The following is a 16874-nucleotide window of genomic DNA, read 5'->3' as shown; positions in this document are numbered from 1 at the left end:
ACCACAACAACACAAAAAAACCCACCCTTTCTCTTTATTTGCTGCCTTTTGCTCAGGAAAAGGAAAAGCCAGTGAGGTTGGAGGGCTGGGGGAGCCCAGACCCATTCCATGCCTCTGTGGGCGTATGGGAGAAGGAAATGCATCCTCGTGTTGACTGCTCTCATCTCCTACCCTCCCTGAACTCCCTTCATGCTCTTCCTCACTTTTTGTAAACCCTTTTTTGCCAAAACCCCGAAGCTGAAGGCCAAGGTCACCCAGGCAGCTCTTTCTCTGAGCGTGTCCCTCCCCAGTAATGTCCAGGAGAATGTAATTTAATCACTGATGGGGAGCCATAAAGCAAAGGCACGCATTGTGGGTGCAGGGTGATTTATGGCACTGCCTGCAGCCATAAAGACAGTTTGGATCCCTGGGGAACAGGACAAGGGCAGTAAATCCACAGCAGCAGCAGGTGGGGACGGTTCTGCTGCTCCTGTGAGCACCAGTGACTGCCCCGAGCTGCAGGGACCCGCAGGGATGCTGCATCCATCTCCCGGCCCTGCACAGACCCCAGCAGTCCCACCCTGATGGGAGCCTCCTCCAAACCCTCGTGAAGCCCTGACGGGGGAGCTCCCAACACCCCTCTGCAATTTCTGGGTGCAGGCGGCTCCTCTGCTCTCCCCCTTCTCATTCCCACAGGATCCAGGCTGCTTTCCTGGATTTCAGGCTGGGTCCTGGACGAGCGGGATCCCGGGAAAAGCTGGCAGAGGTGACTCCCACCGAGCCATGTGCAGGGGAGCAGTTCCCCCTGCTGCCCTGAGCTGTGCCCCTGCGGCCAGACCCCTCCCCGGGCCACGGGAGAGCCCCTGCACTGACTGGGCAGGTCCCGGGGGTGTCCCTGCCCTGGGAATGTCCCTGCCCTGGGAATGTCCCTGCCCTGGGAATGTCCCTGCACTGACTGGGCAGGTCCCGGGGGTGTCCCTGCTCCGGGAATGTCCCTGCACTCACCTGGGCAGGTCCTGGGATAGCCCTGCCCTGGGAATGTCCCTGCCCAGGGAATGTCCCTGCCCTCACCTGGGCAGGTGCAGCCCCAGGGATGTCCTCCTGCAGCTCCTCAGCCCTGCCTTTGTCCCAGGCTGCAGTGACACAAACTGCTCTGCTGGATCTGACCATGGCCTGGGTTCCTCTTTAACCCCCCAGGCCTTTGCCCCTCAGTTTTTCCAGTAAATCCCCTTTGTCCCCACTCCCTTTCCCCTCAGTTTTCCCAGTAAACCCCATTTGTCCCCACTCCCTTTCCCCCCAGTTTCCCCAGTACACCCCACTTGTCCCCACTCCCTTTCCCCTCAGTTTTCCCAGTACACCCCATTTGTCCCCACTCCCTTTCCCCCCAGTTTCCCCAGTACACCCCACTTGTCCCCACTCCCTTTCCCCCCAGTTTCCCCAGTACACCCCACTTGTCCCCACTCCCTGCCAGGGTGTGCCTCAGGGGCAGGAGCTGGTTTCCCCACCCCGATAAAGGACATTAAATGCAGATCCTGGCAATAACCAGCCCAGCTCCTCAGAACCCAGCACCCCCAGCAGGTGTTGGGACAGCCAGGCATGCCAGGGACGCCAGGAGCCGAGTGGGGCTGTGTCCCCAAAGCCCCCAGGGCCATCCCCAGCCTTTCCTGTGCTCCTCTGGCATCTCGAACCTCCCAGATTCCCTGGCTGCCCCCAGCAGACCATTCCCAGCCCCTCCCCTCTGGCACTGGGAGCAGGAGGGGGAAGCACCCCGGGCAGGCACAGCTCCCCCTTGGCAGAGCCCGCTCTGAGAGGCCAGGAGCTCCCAGCCCCTTCCCTGCCCTGCTGCTCCCACATTCCCTCAGCACGGAGGGCAGCTGCATTCCCAGTCTGTCTGGTCCAGGGAGGTGGAGGTTCTGTGATCCAAATAAAGTTCATTGTTTAAACACAGCTTTGAGAGCTTCGATGGGGAAAAAACTGGAATTTTGTTCCTTCTCCCGCCTGCAGAGGATTAAGTTTTACACTCCAGAAATTGTCCAAGGATCAGCCAAATAACAATGCGGGATTTCTGATTGCACTGGGTCTCCCCGGGAAACATCTCCCACAATTAAAAATTCCCATTTTCTGCCTGGCTCCTCACCTTGGAGCATCCTTTCAGAGCATGGGTGGGTGCTCTTCCCCCCATTATTTCTTCCTTCCTTCTTTTATTGATACATTTTGCTTTGGCCATGTGAAATTCCTGCTTTTATCAGAGCAAGCCAGCCTTGCTGAGGCGTGCTGGGCTCGGAGTGGAAGCGATAAACCCACGGACACCCAGGGATAATGGCAAAATTCACCTTCTGCATTTCTATCCTTCTCCTTCTGCCAAGTCTGAAATGCAAATTGCAGGGGCCTGTGGTGTAGTGCTTAAAGCTAAACAAATGCAGCTTTGAGTCACAAATCTTCCAAAGAGCCAGGAGAGGCTGCGAGGATTCCCAGGCTGGGGCTGGAGCTCGGAAATGCCACGGAAGGCACATTGCACCCAGAATGTGACGTGTCAGGGCAGTCCAGGCAGCAAATTAATTCCCAGCCTGGCTCTGTGACATTTCTCTCAGGCGCCCAGTTGCTCACTGGCCCTTTCTGCCCCTCTTTATTGTCCCTGCTCAGCCCTAATAAAATTCCCTCTGTTTTTGATAGCCTGCATCTTATGTCCCAGCTGCCAGGATGGGAATTCCCATCAGTGATTGTTTTCCCGAGATGCCAAAGGGCTGCAGGGGATGGGAGCCCTCCCCTCGCCCTCCCAGCCACATCCTGAGCTCTGGGAGAGGGGACAGGACCCTCCTGGGGCTGCCTCGGGCTGGGGACACGGGGGGGAACTTCTCCTTCCAAAACCTGGGAGGGTTGGCTTCAGAGGAGCCGCTGGAGCTGGGTGATCCCTGGGGTTTATCCATCGCTGGGGGATTCCCTGGGCAGGGCAGGGCACTGCTGAGAGCCTCCAGTGCTGGGGCAGAGTTGGGGAGATGGGAAGGGGCTGGAGCATGTCCAGGGCAGGGAATGAGCAGGGAAGGGGCTGGGGAATCCCTGAGGAGCTGGGAAGGGGCTGGGGAATCCCTGAGGAGCTGGGAAGGGGCTGGAGAATCCCTGAGGAGCTGGGAAGGGGCTGGAGAATCCCTGAGGAGCTGGGAAGGGGCTCAGCCTGGAGCAAAGGAGGCTCAGGGGCCCTTGTGGCTCTGCACAGCTCCTGCCAGGAGGGGACAGCTGGGGGGTCGGGCTGTGCTCCAGGAACAGGGACAGGAGCAGAGGGAACGGCCTCAGGCTGGGCCAGGGCAGCTCAGGGTGGGCACAGCAGGAATTTCCCCATGGAAAGGGGCTCAGGGCTTGGGGCTGCCCAGGGAGGTTGGAGTGCCCATCCTGGAGGTGGCACTCAGAGCCCTGGGCTGGCACAGGGGGGATCAGGCCCAGGCTGGACTGGGTGACCCTGGCAGGGTTTTCCAGCCTGGATGGTTCATGGCCTCTGGGATCCTGCCCAGGGCACACAGGGGCAGGGGTGATCCTTTCCCTGGAGATCCTTCCCCTGCTGCTGCCAGGCACAGGCAACGACAGCCTTGGAACCAAAATTCACCTCTGGCTCCTCATCCCGGATTCTGTTTCAAAAGTGGGATGACACAAAGGTCAGAAGCCAGAGCTCTTCTTTCCAGCTGCCTTCTGTGTTCCTTTGGAGATGCAAGAGTTCAACCTTTAAGCTTCCCCCACACCTCTGTGGTTCCATCTCCTTTTCTAAGGATTGTTCAATAGTAACAAATCCGATTTCTCCTCGGCAGCCGGCGACGTTCTGCTTCTTAGAAATACTTAAGAAGAAAGGAATCATGAAATATTGAACATATCACACAAGAGCTGCATGTAGGACTCCAGTCACTCTGAAATAGACTTATTTTTTTCCCCTGAACAGAAACTCATAGTGAGGAACAAGAACATAAAAGGAGCAATAACAGATAACACAGAGCTGAAAAATTGTTTCTCTGAATATTAGAGGAATGTACTTATGATAAATGATCCTTCCCTGCTATTGTCTGCCCCAGAAAAATCTGCCAAGGGCTGCTGAGTTAAATCTCAGCGTTTGCTTGCCCAGCCTTTGGTGAGGAGCAGAGCTGGGTGGGGACACTGGGCAGGGCTCCGGGCACTGGGAGGTGCCAGAGCGCTCCTGGTGCCCCCGGGGTGGGATTCTCCAGGGGCTGGAGAACCTTTCCAGGAAGGGATTTCCCTAAAATCCACCCTGAGCTGCCCTGTCCCAGCCTGGGGCTGTTCCCTCTGCTCCTGTCCCTGTTCCTGGAGCACAGCCCGACCCCCGGCTGTCCCCTCCTGCCAGGAGCTGTGCAGAGCCACAAGGGCCCCTGAGCCTCCTTTGCTCCAGGCTCAGCCCCTTCCCAGCTCCTCAGGGATTCTCCAGCCCCTTCCCAGCTCCTCAGGGATTCTCCAGCCCCTTCCCAGCTCCTCAGGGATTCTCCAGCCCCTTCCCAGCTCCTCAGGGATTCTGCAGCCCCTTCCCAGCTCCTCAGGGATTCTCCAGCCCCTTCCCAGCTCCTCAGGGATTCTCCAGCCCCTTCCCAGCTCCTCAGGGATTCTCCAGCCCCTTCCCAGCTCCCTCAGGGATTCTCCAGCCCCTTCCCAGCTCCTCAGGGATTCTCCAGCCCCTTCCCAGCTCCTCAGGGATTCTCCAGCCCCTTCCCAGCCCCGTTCCCTGCCCTGGACACGCTCCAGCCCCTCCTCATCTCTGGTCCTGAGGATCCCAGAGGGCCCCAGTTAAACCCCAGCAGCCCCTCCTGGAGCAGCCACACAGTTCAGGCTTTCCCAGTCTCAGGGCACGGTGCAGGAGCAGCAGCACAGAGGTCACTGAGAGGTGGAAACTCTTCTTCAGCAGCAACGTGAGCCCAGGAACAAAAAAAAAAAAAAAAAAAAAGAATACATGAAACTGCAGATGAAGAAGAAATAGTGCTAAAAAGATCATCCAAGTCTTCCTCCTTTCCTTCTCTTACTTCATAAATCATTTTGTTTATGTAAGGGAGAACAATAAAGCAGGCCAGATTTAGAAAACATTTTTTCCTGTCAACGAGCAGAATGATTGATGCTGTGCAAAAGCAGTATCTAAGTAGGAAAAAAAAGCTTTCAGGGATGATTTACTGAAACCCACCGAACAATTGGATTTGGATGCTGGAAAATAGCAGCTCCTGAGACTAAATTAATTAATGAAATATTTGGGAACGGCCTTGGATAGTTAGAACAAAACAGAAGCGAGGAGGAAACTGCGTGAGATTGTCTTCAATTCCAACCTACTCCGCAGGTCATAAAGGAATTGATGTAAGGATGACAGTGTAGCCCAAATGCCTGGAGACAGAAGGGAGCCTCGAGCAGCGGAGCCTCACCAGGCCTTGGTGGCAGTGTGGCAGGGTGAGGGTGGCTCTGGAATGCCAGTGTGGCTCTGGGAGCACACGGGAGCTCCCACGGGTGTCCCACAGGTGTCCCAGCGCCTCCCTGCCCTGCCACTGCTGGGAAGGGCAGCTCAGGGAACGGGGGGAGGCTGCAGGGTGGCACGACAGGGACCTCCCTCAGCCAGGGGAGGGCACAGGAGGTTTCCCTCTCCTGGGATGCTGGGGATGCCTGTCAGACTGGGATACTCGTCCTGGCCACTCCCAGTGTCTGTACAACCACGAGCCTGCCCGCTTGGCTGGAATATTTTTGGGAGCTGCCTGACCCAAGATGATTTTTCTTCCCCCTGCTCAGCTCGGAAGCCTTGGCAACACACAAACACTGCATTGACCCCAGCCCTTTCCCACAGCTCCTGCCTGGCTGAAAATCTGCCCCGTGGGTTAAACATCAACGGATTGAGGGTGGCCAGCTCCTGTTTGTGACCCAAACCCCGCTGGGATGCTCCAGCAGCACCAGAGCAGCAGATCCACAGGCTCCCAGGGGGAACAACGTGGGCTCAGCACATCCTGCTCACTGTGGAGTTAAACCCACACATCCTGCCTGAGGCTGCAAAGGCAAGGTGTGGCTGGGGGGGTGTGTTCCACCACATTTATTGAGGTGGGGCAGCTATCCTCTGTTCATTGGGCAGTTTCTTTACCCCTCCCACAGCCAATCCTCCCTCCTGGACAGCTCTTTCCAGGAGGAATTTCCCCAGAATCCAGCCTGACCCTCCCTGGCCCAGCCTGAGCCCTTCAGGGTCCCTGCCTGGACACCTCCAGCCCCATTTGTCACCCAGGACTGACAGCTTTTATCCCTCACTGAGCCTTCCAGGGGAGGATTTTGTGCTGCTTTCCACAAGATTTATGCCCAGCCTCCACCTCTTCCAGGTAAAGAGGAATCACTGCACTTCTCCCGTTCTGGCTGACGTGGGTGTTAATCTCCAGGAGAGTCCATCACCTGCAGGTATCAGCCCTGAGGCAGAGCAGTGGCTCAGAAGTGGCTGGGATCAAAACACACTGACAATAATCCCTTTCTCCTCTCATCCCTCCCGCTCTCCCAGCTCTTTAAGGCGTTCCATGTCCTGCCTCTGAGCAGCATTTCTTGTTTCCTATGGATCTCCAATTTTCAGATTCACTCTCCTGACGTCGCTGAGAATGAAGCTTGAAATACAGAAATTTCTCCAAGGCAGGATTTATGTGAGTTTAACTAAGGCCCAAAGAATAATATCTACAGTTTCTCGAGGAGAAATGATTTTTAACTTCAGTATTTTGTCTGAAGAACAGGAAACACTTCCCAGAAAACCATTCTCACGGAGAAGTGCCACCCCCAGCAGAAATCTCTGGGTTTTGCTGGAAAACATTCCTGTTTCACTGCCCCAGTACCCAGGCAGCTGTGTGGAAAATCCACCCGTGGCTGGAGCTGCTGAAATGGAACTGACACCCACCCACTGGGCAGGGGAAACAGAAACAGCTGATGCTGGAACAGAGGGGATGTGCATGATGTGCATTTCAGTGGGAAAACACAGACAAAATCCAGCAGCAGGAACACAATGTGTGTAAAGGGAATTAATTCTGAGGCAAGTCCAAAGCGCAGGGTTCAGTCTAGAAAGTGGATTTAGGGCTGATTGCTTGCTCCAGAGCTGGCTTAACTGGTGAGATCCCAGAATCCCAGACTGGTTTGGGTTGGGAGGGGCCCTAAATCCCATCCTGTTCCCACCCCTGCCATGGCAGGGACACCTCCCACTGTCCCAGGTGCTCCAGCCCCAGTGTCCAGCCTGGCCTTGGGCACTGCCAGGGATCCAGGGGCAGCCACAGCTGCTCTGGGAATTCTGTTCCAGCCCCTGCCCACCCTCCCAGCCAGAAATTCCTTCCCAAGAAGTTTCCTCTTGTATTCCTCACCCCTGGATCCCAACGCCCTTGGCTTATGATAAATTTCCATGCATTAATTAAAACCAGACTCATTATTCATTGCAGCTGCTTCCCACACATCCTGGGACGTTCTTTAATGAGTTCCTGGGCTGCTGTCCCTGTGCAAGTGCAGTTTGCTTGCTCTGGAGCTCGCCCACAGCAGGAGCAGCACGGAGCAGCCTGCTGCACGAGCTCACCCAGAGGATGTGGAGTGTCGGGGAGGGCTGGGCGAGAGGGACTGGCAGGTTTGGGGAATTCAGGAGCCTGGGCTGTGCAGGTCTCTGCTGCTCTGTGCATCCCTGCACTCCCCACAGACCCCTCAGCAGCCACACAGCCCACTAACCTCACCATTTATTTATTTACCATTCCCCCCAGTGACGCCCGGGACCTCCTGGAAACAACATTTATTTTCATTTTTTAGCGGTTTCTCGGCAATATAGCATTTCCCAGTGTTAACACCAGCAGCAGCAACTGTAAATGCTGGTGAGGAGCCAGAGTTCAGCCCCTCTGCTCTAGCACATGGAATTTATTTCCCCGTTCCCAGCCCAGCCCTGTCCTGCCCAGAATCACAGAGTTAATGGATTAGCAGGGCAGCAACAGCTAATTACTGGAACATCAATATCTTCATGCTTTGGAGGATCAGAGGTCACAGAGAAATAGATGTGGGCTTAAATCAAGGCTTTGATTGTGAGCTCATCCTAAAGAGTAATTAGCAGTGTGTGTTAGTGCATGTAACAACTGCTAATTATGGGGTGTGGGACAAAACTTCTGCTCCAGCAAGAAACTTCAGCCACACAGCTCCTGGATTTGAGGTCAGCTGATCCTGACAGAACCACAGGATCATCCAGGCTGGAGCATTCCCCGAGCCCACCCAGTCCAACCATCCCCAGCACTGCCCCTTGTCCCCAGGTGCCATCCACAGGTCTCTAAATCCCTCCAGGGATGGGGACTGAGCCCTGGCCTGGGCAGCTGTGCCAGGCCTGGGCCAGGTTCTACATTTGGGAAAATTCCTTCCTGGAAAGGGCTGTGCATCCCTGGCCGTTCCCTCTGCTCCTGTCCCTGTTCCTGGAGCACAGCCCGACCCCCCGGCTGTCCCTTCCTGGCAGGAGCTGTGCAGAGCCACAAGGGCCCTGAGCCTCCTTTGCTCCAGGCTGAGCCCCTTCCCAGCTCCTCAGGGATTCTCCAGCCCCTTCCCAGCTCCCTCAGGGATTCTCCAGCCCCTTCCCAGCTCCTCAGGGATTCTCCAGCCCCTTCCCAGCTCCCTCAGGGATTCTCCAGCCCCTTCCCAGCTCCCCCAGGGATTCTCCAGCCCCTTCCCAGCTCCCCCAGGGATTCTCCAGCCCCTTCCCAGCTCCCTCAGGGATTCTCCAGCCCCTTCCCAGCTCCTCAGGGATTCTCCAGCCCCTTCCCAGCTCCTCAGGGATTCTCCAGCCCCTTCCCAGCTCCTCAGGGATTCTCCAGCCCCTTCCCAGCTCCTCAGGGATTCTCCAGCCCCTTCCCAGCTCCTCAGGGATTCTCCAGCCCTTCCCAGCTCCCTCAGTCCCTCCTGGGGCTCCAGCCCCTTCCCTGGGCACGCTCCAGCCCCTGGGGGTCTCCCCTTCCTTCCTGAAGGACAGCAGGTGACACCGTGGGAGGGATTTGTTGTTCCACCACAGGGACACATTCTAATTACTGATGGAAAGTGACTGCAACGCCATTGCTACAAAAAAAGTACCTAAAGAACAGGCCAGGTTATCCAGACCTCATGGAATCAGAGTCCCAGACAGGTTTGGGTTGGGAGGGACCCTCAAAGCCCACCCAGTGCCACCCTGCCCTGGCAGGGACACCTCCCCCTGTCCCATCCTGCTCCAGCCTGGCCTTGGACATTCCAGGGATCCAGGGGCAGCCCCAGCTCCCATGGAAGATCCCCTTGGAGGGAGCTCTGGTCAGTTGGAAGTGTCTGGCACAAGCCAAGACATCCATTGATTTCCTCAGTAAATGAATCAGATCTGTGGAGTACAAATTGATCCAAATATTGGGATTTTCCTATGTAAATGTCAGGGCTCTACAAGCAGCAATTACTGAAAGACAAGGCGAGCATGGGGGGGTTGTGGAGGCATTTTGGGGCAATAAATGGAAATAGCAGGCATTGCTCTGCAGTGACCTGCTGGAGCCCAGGCTCTGCCCCTGGCTCTGGGCAGTGAGGCCCTGCAACACCAGGAGCTGCTGGGGAAGCACGAGGAGCTGCAGGAGCTGGGGAAAAGAGGGAGAAAATGGGAACAGAGGAAGAGCAGGCCAAAAGAAAGAGAGTGATTGTGAGCAAGAACATTCCCATTGGAAATGGAACACGAAGAACTGCACAGGACAAGGGTTTTGTTCTGAATATGAGATGAAACCTAAAATTACTCAAATCTTTACATTTTTATCAATGGCCTTAATACACTTTGCCATTTAATTGTATAAAGCCTTCCTTTACAAGAGTATCTGTACTTTTTAAAATAAATCGTGCTTTTAATTTAAAAAACCCCTCAACATCCCATGAAAAGCTACAGATGGAGTTTTCACAGTGAGCTGTTTGAGTCCTTCTCCCATTGAACACGTCCTCAGCACAGCCTTGCTGCACCTGCTGCTTTACATCTCTGAATATTCATGGTCCAGCCTGGAGGAAGGGCTGGGGGCTGTCCCAGCACGGGAGGGGTCCCAGCCCTGGGCTCACCCAGCCCAGCTGATCCCACTGCTCAGGCTCAGGGCTGTGGCCAGCAGGGGAGAATCCCTCCCTGGGAGCAGGAGAGGCCCTGGCCCAGGTGCCCAGAGCAGCCCCTGGATCCCTGGCAGTGCCCAAGGCCAGGCTGGACACTGGGGCTGGAGCACCTGGGACAGTGGGAAGTGTCCCTGCCATGACAGGGTGGCACTGGGAGGGTTTGGGGTCCCTCACACCCAAACCAGCCATGACTCTGATTTTATGAGCTCCACCTCCTTGGCCTTCACTTGGAATTCTTCCATTGATTTTTTTTTTTTTTTTTTAAGTGAGAGTAAAACCAGAGCTCACTGTGACCCTGCAGTGTTTGTATGGGAGCAGCACCCCACAGGATCCAGGGACCCAGAGGGATGCAGAGGATCCAGGAACCCAGAGAATCCAGGGACCCAGAGGGACCCAGAGGGACCCAGGGACCCAGAGGGACCCAGAGAATCCAGGGACCCAGAGGGACCCAGGGACCCAGAGGGATCCAGAGACACCCAGAGAATCCAGGGGCCCAGAAGGATCCAGGGACCCAGAGGATCCAGGAACCCAGAGGGACCCAGAGGATTCAGAGGGATCCAGAGACCCAGAGGATCCAGGGACCCTGCGCCCTGTCCAGGGCTCTCTGCTGGGAGACCACTCTGACACAAGAATAAATCTCTGCGTGGTCATTTATTACAAATTCTATTGCAAACAGAGACAGGGATTTTTATTTCTTCCTTCTGAGCATATGTAGAATTTTAACACAAGCGTTTTATTAAAAATCAGAGCTATGAATCATTCATGGCCAACAAGTGACTCCCACTCGTTGGCAGAGCGACCCAAGCTTGGCTTTTCACTGACAACAAATAAAGCAGCACTTAATGAGCCCAGACAGGTTGTTCTGAAGGCACGGGAGAAGCAAAATCAGGTGGATTTTTAGGATTCAAAAAATTTTTATATATTTTGTCAGCATCTCACTTTTTTTCCCCCCTTTTTTGAATAATGAATGGAGTTGTTTCAAGGCAGTGCTGATGCTGGAGTGCTGGGTGAGGGATTCAGTGGAGAGGCTGTCAGGGGCTCTGCTGTTTCTCTGACAAGGTTGTCATGTCCCTGTGACACCTGATGTGCACAGCCCCGGCTGATCCACGGCTGCAAGATGGAATTGTCACTCTGCATTACCTGGCACCAGCAATTACCTGCCTGGGGGGGAGAGGAGAGGAGAGGAAGAGGAGAGGAAGAGGAGAGGAGAGAAGAGAAGAGGAGAGAAGAGAAGAGAAGAGAAGAGAAGAGAAGAGAAGAGAAGAGAAGAGAAGAGAAGAGAAGAGAAGAGAAGAGAAGAGAAGAGAAGAGAAGAGAAGAGAAGAGAAGAGAAGAGAAGAGAAGAGAAGAGAAGAGAAGAGAAGAGAAGAGAAGAGAAGAGAAGAGAAGAGAAGAGAAGAGAAGAGAAGAGAAGAGAAGAGAAGAGAAGAGCCACGCTGGGTGGGGCTGGCAGCACCCTGGGCTGTGGCAGGTGTCCCTGCCCGTGTCCCTACCATGGAACCAGACGAGTTTAAGGTCCCTTCCAAGCCAACCCAGCCCATGATTCCCTGATCCGTGGATGCCTCCAGCATGGATGGGGAGCAGTGCACGTTCTTGCAGAGAGGAGCCCCGGGTGTGGGGCTGGATCCCTGCAGAGAGGTCTGGATCCCTCTGGGGAGGTGTGGATCCCTCTGGGGAGTTCTGGATCCCCGCGGGGAGGTTGTTTCGGTGGCAGAGCTCGCAGCTGTCAGCGGTTCCCATCCCTTATTCCCTGCGGTGTCACCGGCAGTGCCCCGGCAGCAGCAGGACACGGGCCCGCCGGGCTCCCGGGCACGGCTCTCGGCATCCCTGGGCTCGTCCCCTTCCCCGGGAGCTCCGGGAACGGCTCTGCCATAACCATGGCAACGTGAGAGCGGCTCCGAGTGCTGCTGGCACCCACGGCGGGGCAGAGTCACACCCTGCCGGGCTGGGCAGGGACCCTGCGGGCTGCAGGGCTCGGGTCAGACAGAGCCGCGCTGGCTGATCCCCCTGGGGACAGAACTGCCTCACCTGGAATATCCCGGGATCCTCTGCCTCACCTGGCACCTCCGGGATCCCCTGCCTCACCTGGAATCTCCCAGATCCCTCTGCCTCACTTGGCTCCTCCCGGGTCCCTCCTGCCTCACCTGGAATATCCCGGGATCCTCTGCCTCACCTGGAATATCCCGGGATCCTCTGCCTCACCTGGCACCCCCGGGATCCTCTGCCTCACCTGGAATATCCCGGGATCCTCTGCCTCACCTGGCACCTCCGGGATCCTCTGCCTCACCTGGAATATCCCAGATCCCTCTGCCTCACCTGGCACCTCCGGGATCCTCTGCCTCACCTGGAATCTCCCGATCCCTCCTGCCTCACTTGGCTCCTCCCGGGTCCCTCCTGCCTCACCTGGAATCTCCCGATCCCTCCTGCCTCACTTGGCACCCCCGGGATCCTCTGCCTCACCTGGAATCTCCCGATCCCTCTGCCTCACCTGGAATCTCCCGATCCCTCCCGCCTCACTTGGCTCCTCCCGGGCCCCTCCTGCCTCGCCTCTGCCTCCCCCCGTGTCTGCATCTCCCCTTGTCACGGGTCTGGCCGGGACCTGCTGCAGCCTCGGGGCCAGGCGTGGCTCACACATCTCGCAGGGTTTGGGGAGAAGGTCTGTGCTGAGCTGCCAGCCCCCCGTCCCTCCGGAGCTGCAGGCTCCCCACAGTGGGCTCTGGCTCGTTGGCCAGCTTTGTGTGGGATTCCCAAACTCTCCAGGAGCCAGGGAACACTCAGGGATGTCCCTGGACATGCAGAGGATCAGGACACAGGGATGCACCTCCAGGAATAACCCAGCAAACCACGGAGGGCCCTCTGGCTGGCCCCTCCTCGGGGCTGCTCGGTTCCTCAGCCAAACTCCTCCTCTTTGCTTGCTTGGCTGTTTTATTTTGTTAGAGCACAGTTTGGAGCAGAGGCCAGGCATTTCCTGCAGTGAGATGCAGAAAGCAGAGAGCAGCAGCGTGAGGAGTCACTCCAGCACCCGGAGAGCCGAGCTCTGCCCCCGGAGTTTGGTGCAGGTCAACGCCTTCAACAAGAGCAGGGCTCACAGAATTAACATTGCAGTTCAAATTAGTGCAGAAACTTGCTGGTGCAGTTTCTTCTGGAATTGTTCCTTACCCTTTAAATGTTCAGCTGGCACATTCCCATGGACTGGGATCCGTGTGAACAGACTGCAGCACTTGTTTAGGGAGGCAGATTGCCAGAGGAAGAGATGCTCTGGCAAATACATTTCATTTGCAAGAACAAAGTACAAAATTGTGGTTCAAATCGACTGCTGTGAAGGGGTTAATTGTTTCTGAGGCCAAGTTACACTTTGGTCGACTTCACACCAAATTTCAAGGAGAAAACTTGAAATTTGCAGGAGTGACTGGATCTGCCAAGCCTTGCAGGGAGCACTGCTGGTCCTGCCACGGGCAGAGGTGGAAAGCCAAAGGTGAGGAAGGTCTGAAAGCACAGAAACCACCCCGGGAAGGGCTGCAGCCTCCAGGGAGGTGCTCAGATGGCAGGGATGGACATTCCTGGAGGCAGGAATTGCAGGGACTCCTGGTGTGAGGAGAGCAGGGCAGGAGCAGCATGCAGCACAGGTTAATCACAGCTGGTTTTCATTGACAACCACTCCCTAAGTGATGAAACTTTCCCGTTTACAAATATATATATATATATTTATATATTAGATCTTCTTTTTTACCTGCCTCACCTTTACTCCTACACTTGCCCATTAAATGCTTCTGCTCCAAGAAATTTGTGATCAGCATCAGGTTCTTCGAAGCACAGCAATTAATGCTGTTACTGGGGGCATTATTCATCCTGCATCTCAGCTCTGGGGTCCAAACACACCTTTGACATTTATAAAGACTGGCTTTTCTGTGTGTGTTTTTGGGAACACACACTCAGGGAGCAGGTTCAGAGAAGAGGATTCCTGCTCTTCCTGCTGGCAGTGCCCGTCCTGCGGTGCCACAGGAGCACAGAGACCCTCAGCACCATTCCCCAACAGCCCACAGGAGCTGGAACCGCTCCCTGCCCACCTGCACTGCCAGGCTGGAATGCTGGAGAAGCCTTTTGTGTCTCCAGGGCTGCTGGAATACCAGAGGAGGAATACCTCACAGAACCATGCTGGAAAAGGAACAAATGACAGGGTTTTGTGCTGTTTCCCCTGCCTGACAGACTCCTCTGATTCCAGAGGGGAATCCTGCAGTCCTTTCCTGAGAGGCATCCCACAGGAGGGGAACAGAAGGAAAAGTGAGGGGGAAACAGCAGCAGCAGCGAGAGCCACAGAGCAGTTTCTTGGATAAGCTTGTATTAGGTTCTGTTTTGTTGGGCCAGGGTTTTATGAACCCTCAAAAGGGAACCTAATACACCCAAGGATAGCTTGGCTATTACCTTTGGAGGCAAAGAATGAGCAGGATGGCTTCTGCTGCAGTGTTTGAAACAAAAAGGTTTAATAAAAGGCAAAATAACAAACAGAAAATCTGAGCTAGGTACAGAAGTCTGTTCTTTCTAGAAAACACATTCACAAAAGCCTCGTGGTTCTTTTGTTCTCTCCTTTTCTACCTTATGGCCCAGGCAAGACTTTTTGGCTTTTATCCAATTAGGTGACCCCAAGGTTTTAGTGAAGTCTCTGGGGTCCTATAAGGTGGCTTTTCACCTGATCGTTGAGAGAAACTTCTAGGCTTCTTTCCTTTTTTGGGGGACAAAGGCTAGCTTTGCCACTCTGTCATTAGGGGGCATTCTCCTACACTCCTACAAGCTTGGAAGCACAGGCTGCTGTGGTTTGGGAGAGCTCGGTGTCTTCTCCTGAAATGAGGAAAACTCGGCTTCATTCCACGCCTGCTTTGAAGACTGAGTTTAAAAACCTAAACCCTGAGGCTCCCAGAGCCTCCTAGGCTGAGGTGCCAAGGCCAAGAGAACTGGGACAAGCCCGGTTTGGGTGTCCCTGTCAGAGGAGTGAGGAGCATCCTGACACCGGCCGATCCCTGAGCGAGCCCCAGCCTGCAGCAGCCCCTGCCAGGAGGGACTTGCTGGGGAAAATCCCACACCTCCATCAGGCTGAGGCTGCGGGGAAGGCTCTGGCAGTGACGGAGGCAGGGCAGGGCGTGCTGCTGCTCTCTGGGAGCGGGGTGTGATGAGATGTGGTCCCTTCCTGCTGAAATGCCCTCTTATCCCGGGATCAGGCTGCCAGGGCTGGGGAGAGCAGAGCTCTGAGCTGAGCACAGGGCGAGCTGGGAAGGCTCCTCCTCTGACAGCCCGGGGGTTCCACTGCTGGAAGTGTTCCCATTACTGCCTCCCCAGGGGCACACACAACGGGGAACGCTGGCAGAGCAGGAGCAAACACCTTTAGGAGCAAACTCCCACAGCCAAGGCAGCTGGGTGTGGATCCACCACCCCTGCAGCACCTCCAGCAGCAGGAGGGGAACGGCCAGCTGGGATCCACATCCCCTGGGAATCACCCGGGCCCTGGGCTGTGTGCCATGTGACATGTGTGACACGTGAGTGACATGGCTGTGGCACGTGTGTGAGCCCTGTGTGCCCTGTGTTGGAGGACTCTCTCCCCCCTGCCCGCTGCAATCCCAGCAGCTCAGAGCAGGCTGGCAGCAGCCAGCTCGCCCTGCTGGAAGCACTGCTCCTTAACTCCCAGGGCCGAAATTATTATTATTATTGTGTCTTGGAAGGCATCAACAATGTATTAAGTGCTTTAAAGTGATGCTTAAAAACCTGGGAGCCCTGAGCTGCTGAGTGCAGAGCGTGGCACGGAGGCAGCACCCCGGGAAGGGCTGGGAAGGGCTGCAGGCACAGCCTTCCTTTAATTACCTGCCTTTGATCTTCCTGGCCTTTGTGCCATTTAGTTTTTCTTCAGGAAACTGATTTTCAGGGCTCGTTGGTAGGAATTGGCTGTCTAGAGCTGGGCCAATTAAACAGTTTTCTGCACATTGATTCATTCTCAACTGCTCGCTTTCATTATGGTAAAATGATGGCTGATGTATTTCTCATTTACCGGGTTATTATCAATTCCTCAGCCTCGTCTGAGGGCAAAATGTGCTGTGATAGAAACAGGAATCCAATAAAAGTGTTCACAAGCTATTGGGATACGGGGGGAAGATATTTAAATGGAGCTTTGTGGGAGGAACACGGGAAAAGAGGAGCAGCACACAGAAATCCAAGAGCAAAGCTGCTCCTTCAGTAAAGAGAATATCCTGGACAGTCACAGGAGTGAACGCTGGATTGTGTCTGGGAATTCCAGTCCCCCCTTTCCACCTGGGCTTTGCTTTAGTCATAAATTAAAAGTCTGGGGCTATTTTTCAGTTCCCAGTTGGCTTTTTAGCTTTTAATCAGAGCTGTGGCTGCCCCTGGATCCCTGGCAGTGCCCAAGGCCAGGCTGGAGCAGTCTGGAACAGTGAGAGATGTCCCTGCCATGGCAGGGGTGGCACTGGGTGGGATTTAATGTCCTTTCCAACCCAAACTGCTCTGGAATGCTGTTAAATTTCCTAAATATTAAATGGGCAGAGTTCAGCACACAGATTTCCTTCCGACATTCCTGCTCAGCCAACATTTTCTGGTACAGAGAACATCCCAGCCGAAGAATCCCTTCCATCAGTCATTAATTTACTCCCAAGCTGGTTTGCTCTCCCTGACTCGACACTTTCTGATGGACATTGCCACCTCTATGAAAGGCTTTTCCCTAAAGGCACCTGGGAATAGATCAGGAGCAGCCAGGGAATACTGGGAATATCCCGCTGGCCGGAGCTAAAATTTTGTTACATTTCTTTCAT

General features: G+C 55.1%; 1 long non-coding RNA gene across 1 annotated transcript; it reads left to right on the top strand.

Moving 5' to 3' along the window:
• Positions 1–4797: 4797 nt before the first annotated feature.
• Positions 4798–6365, top strand: LOC135304165 (uncharacterized). Its single transcript, XR_010365612.1, has 3 exons — positions 4798–5400; positions 5789–5998; positions 6306–6365. It is a non-coding gene; the product is annotated as an uncharacterized LOC135304165 (long non-coding RNA).
• The last annotated feature ends 10509 nt before the right edge of the window (positions 6366–16874 follow it).

Source organism: Passer domesticus, chromosome 7 (assembly GCF_036417665.1).
Source record: "Passer domesticus isolate bPasDom1 chromosome 7, bPasDom1.hap1, whole genome shotgun sequence".
Lineage (NCBI taxonomy): Eukaryota > Metazoa > Chordata > Aves > Passeriformes > Passeridae > Passer > Passer domesticus.
The sequence above is the reverse complement of the archived record's forward strand: the minus strand, read 5'-3'. Positions and strand labels throughout refer to the sequence as shown.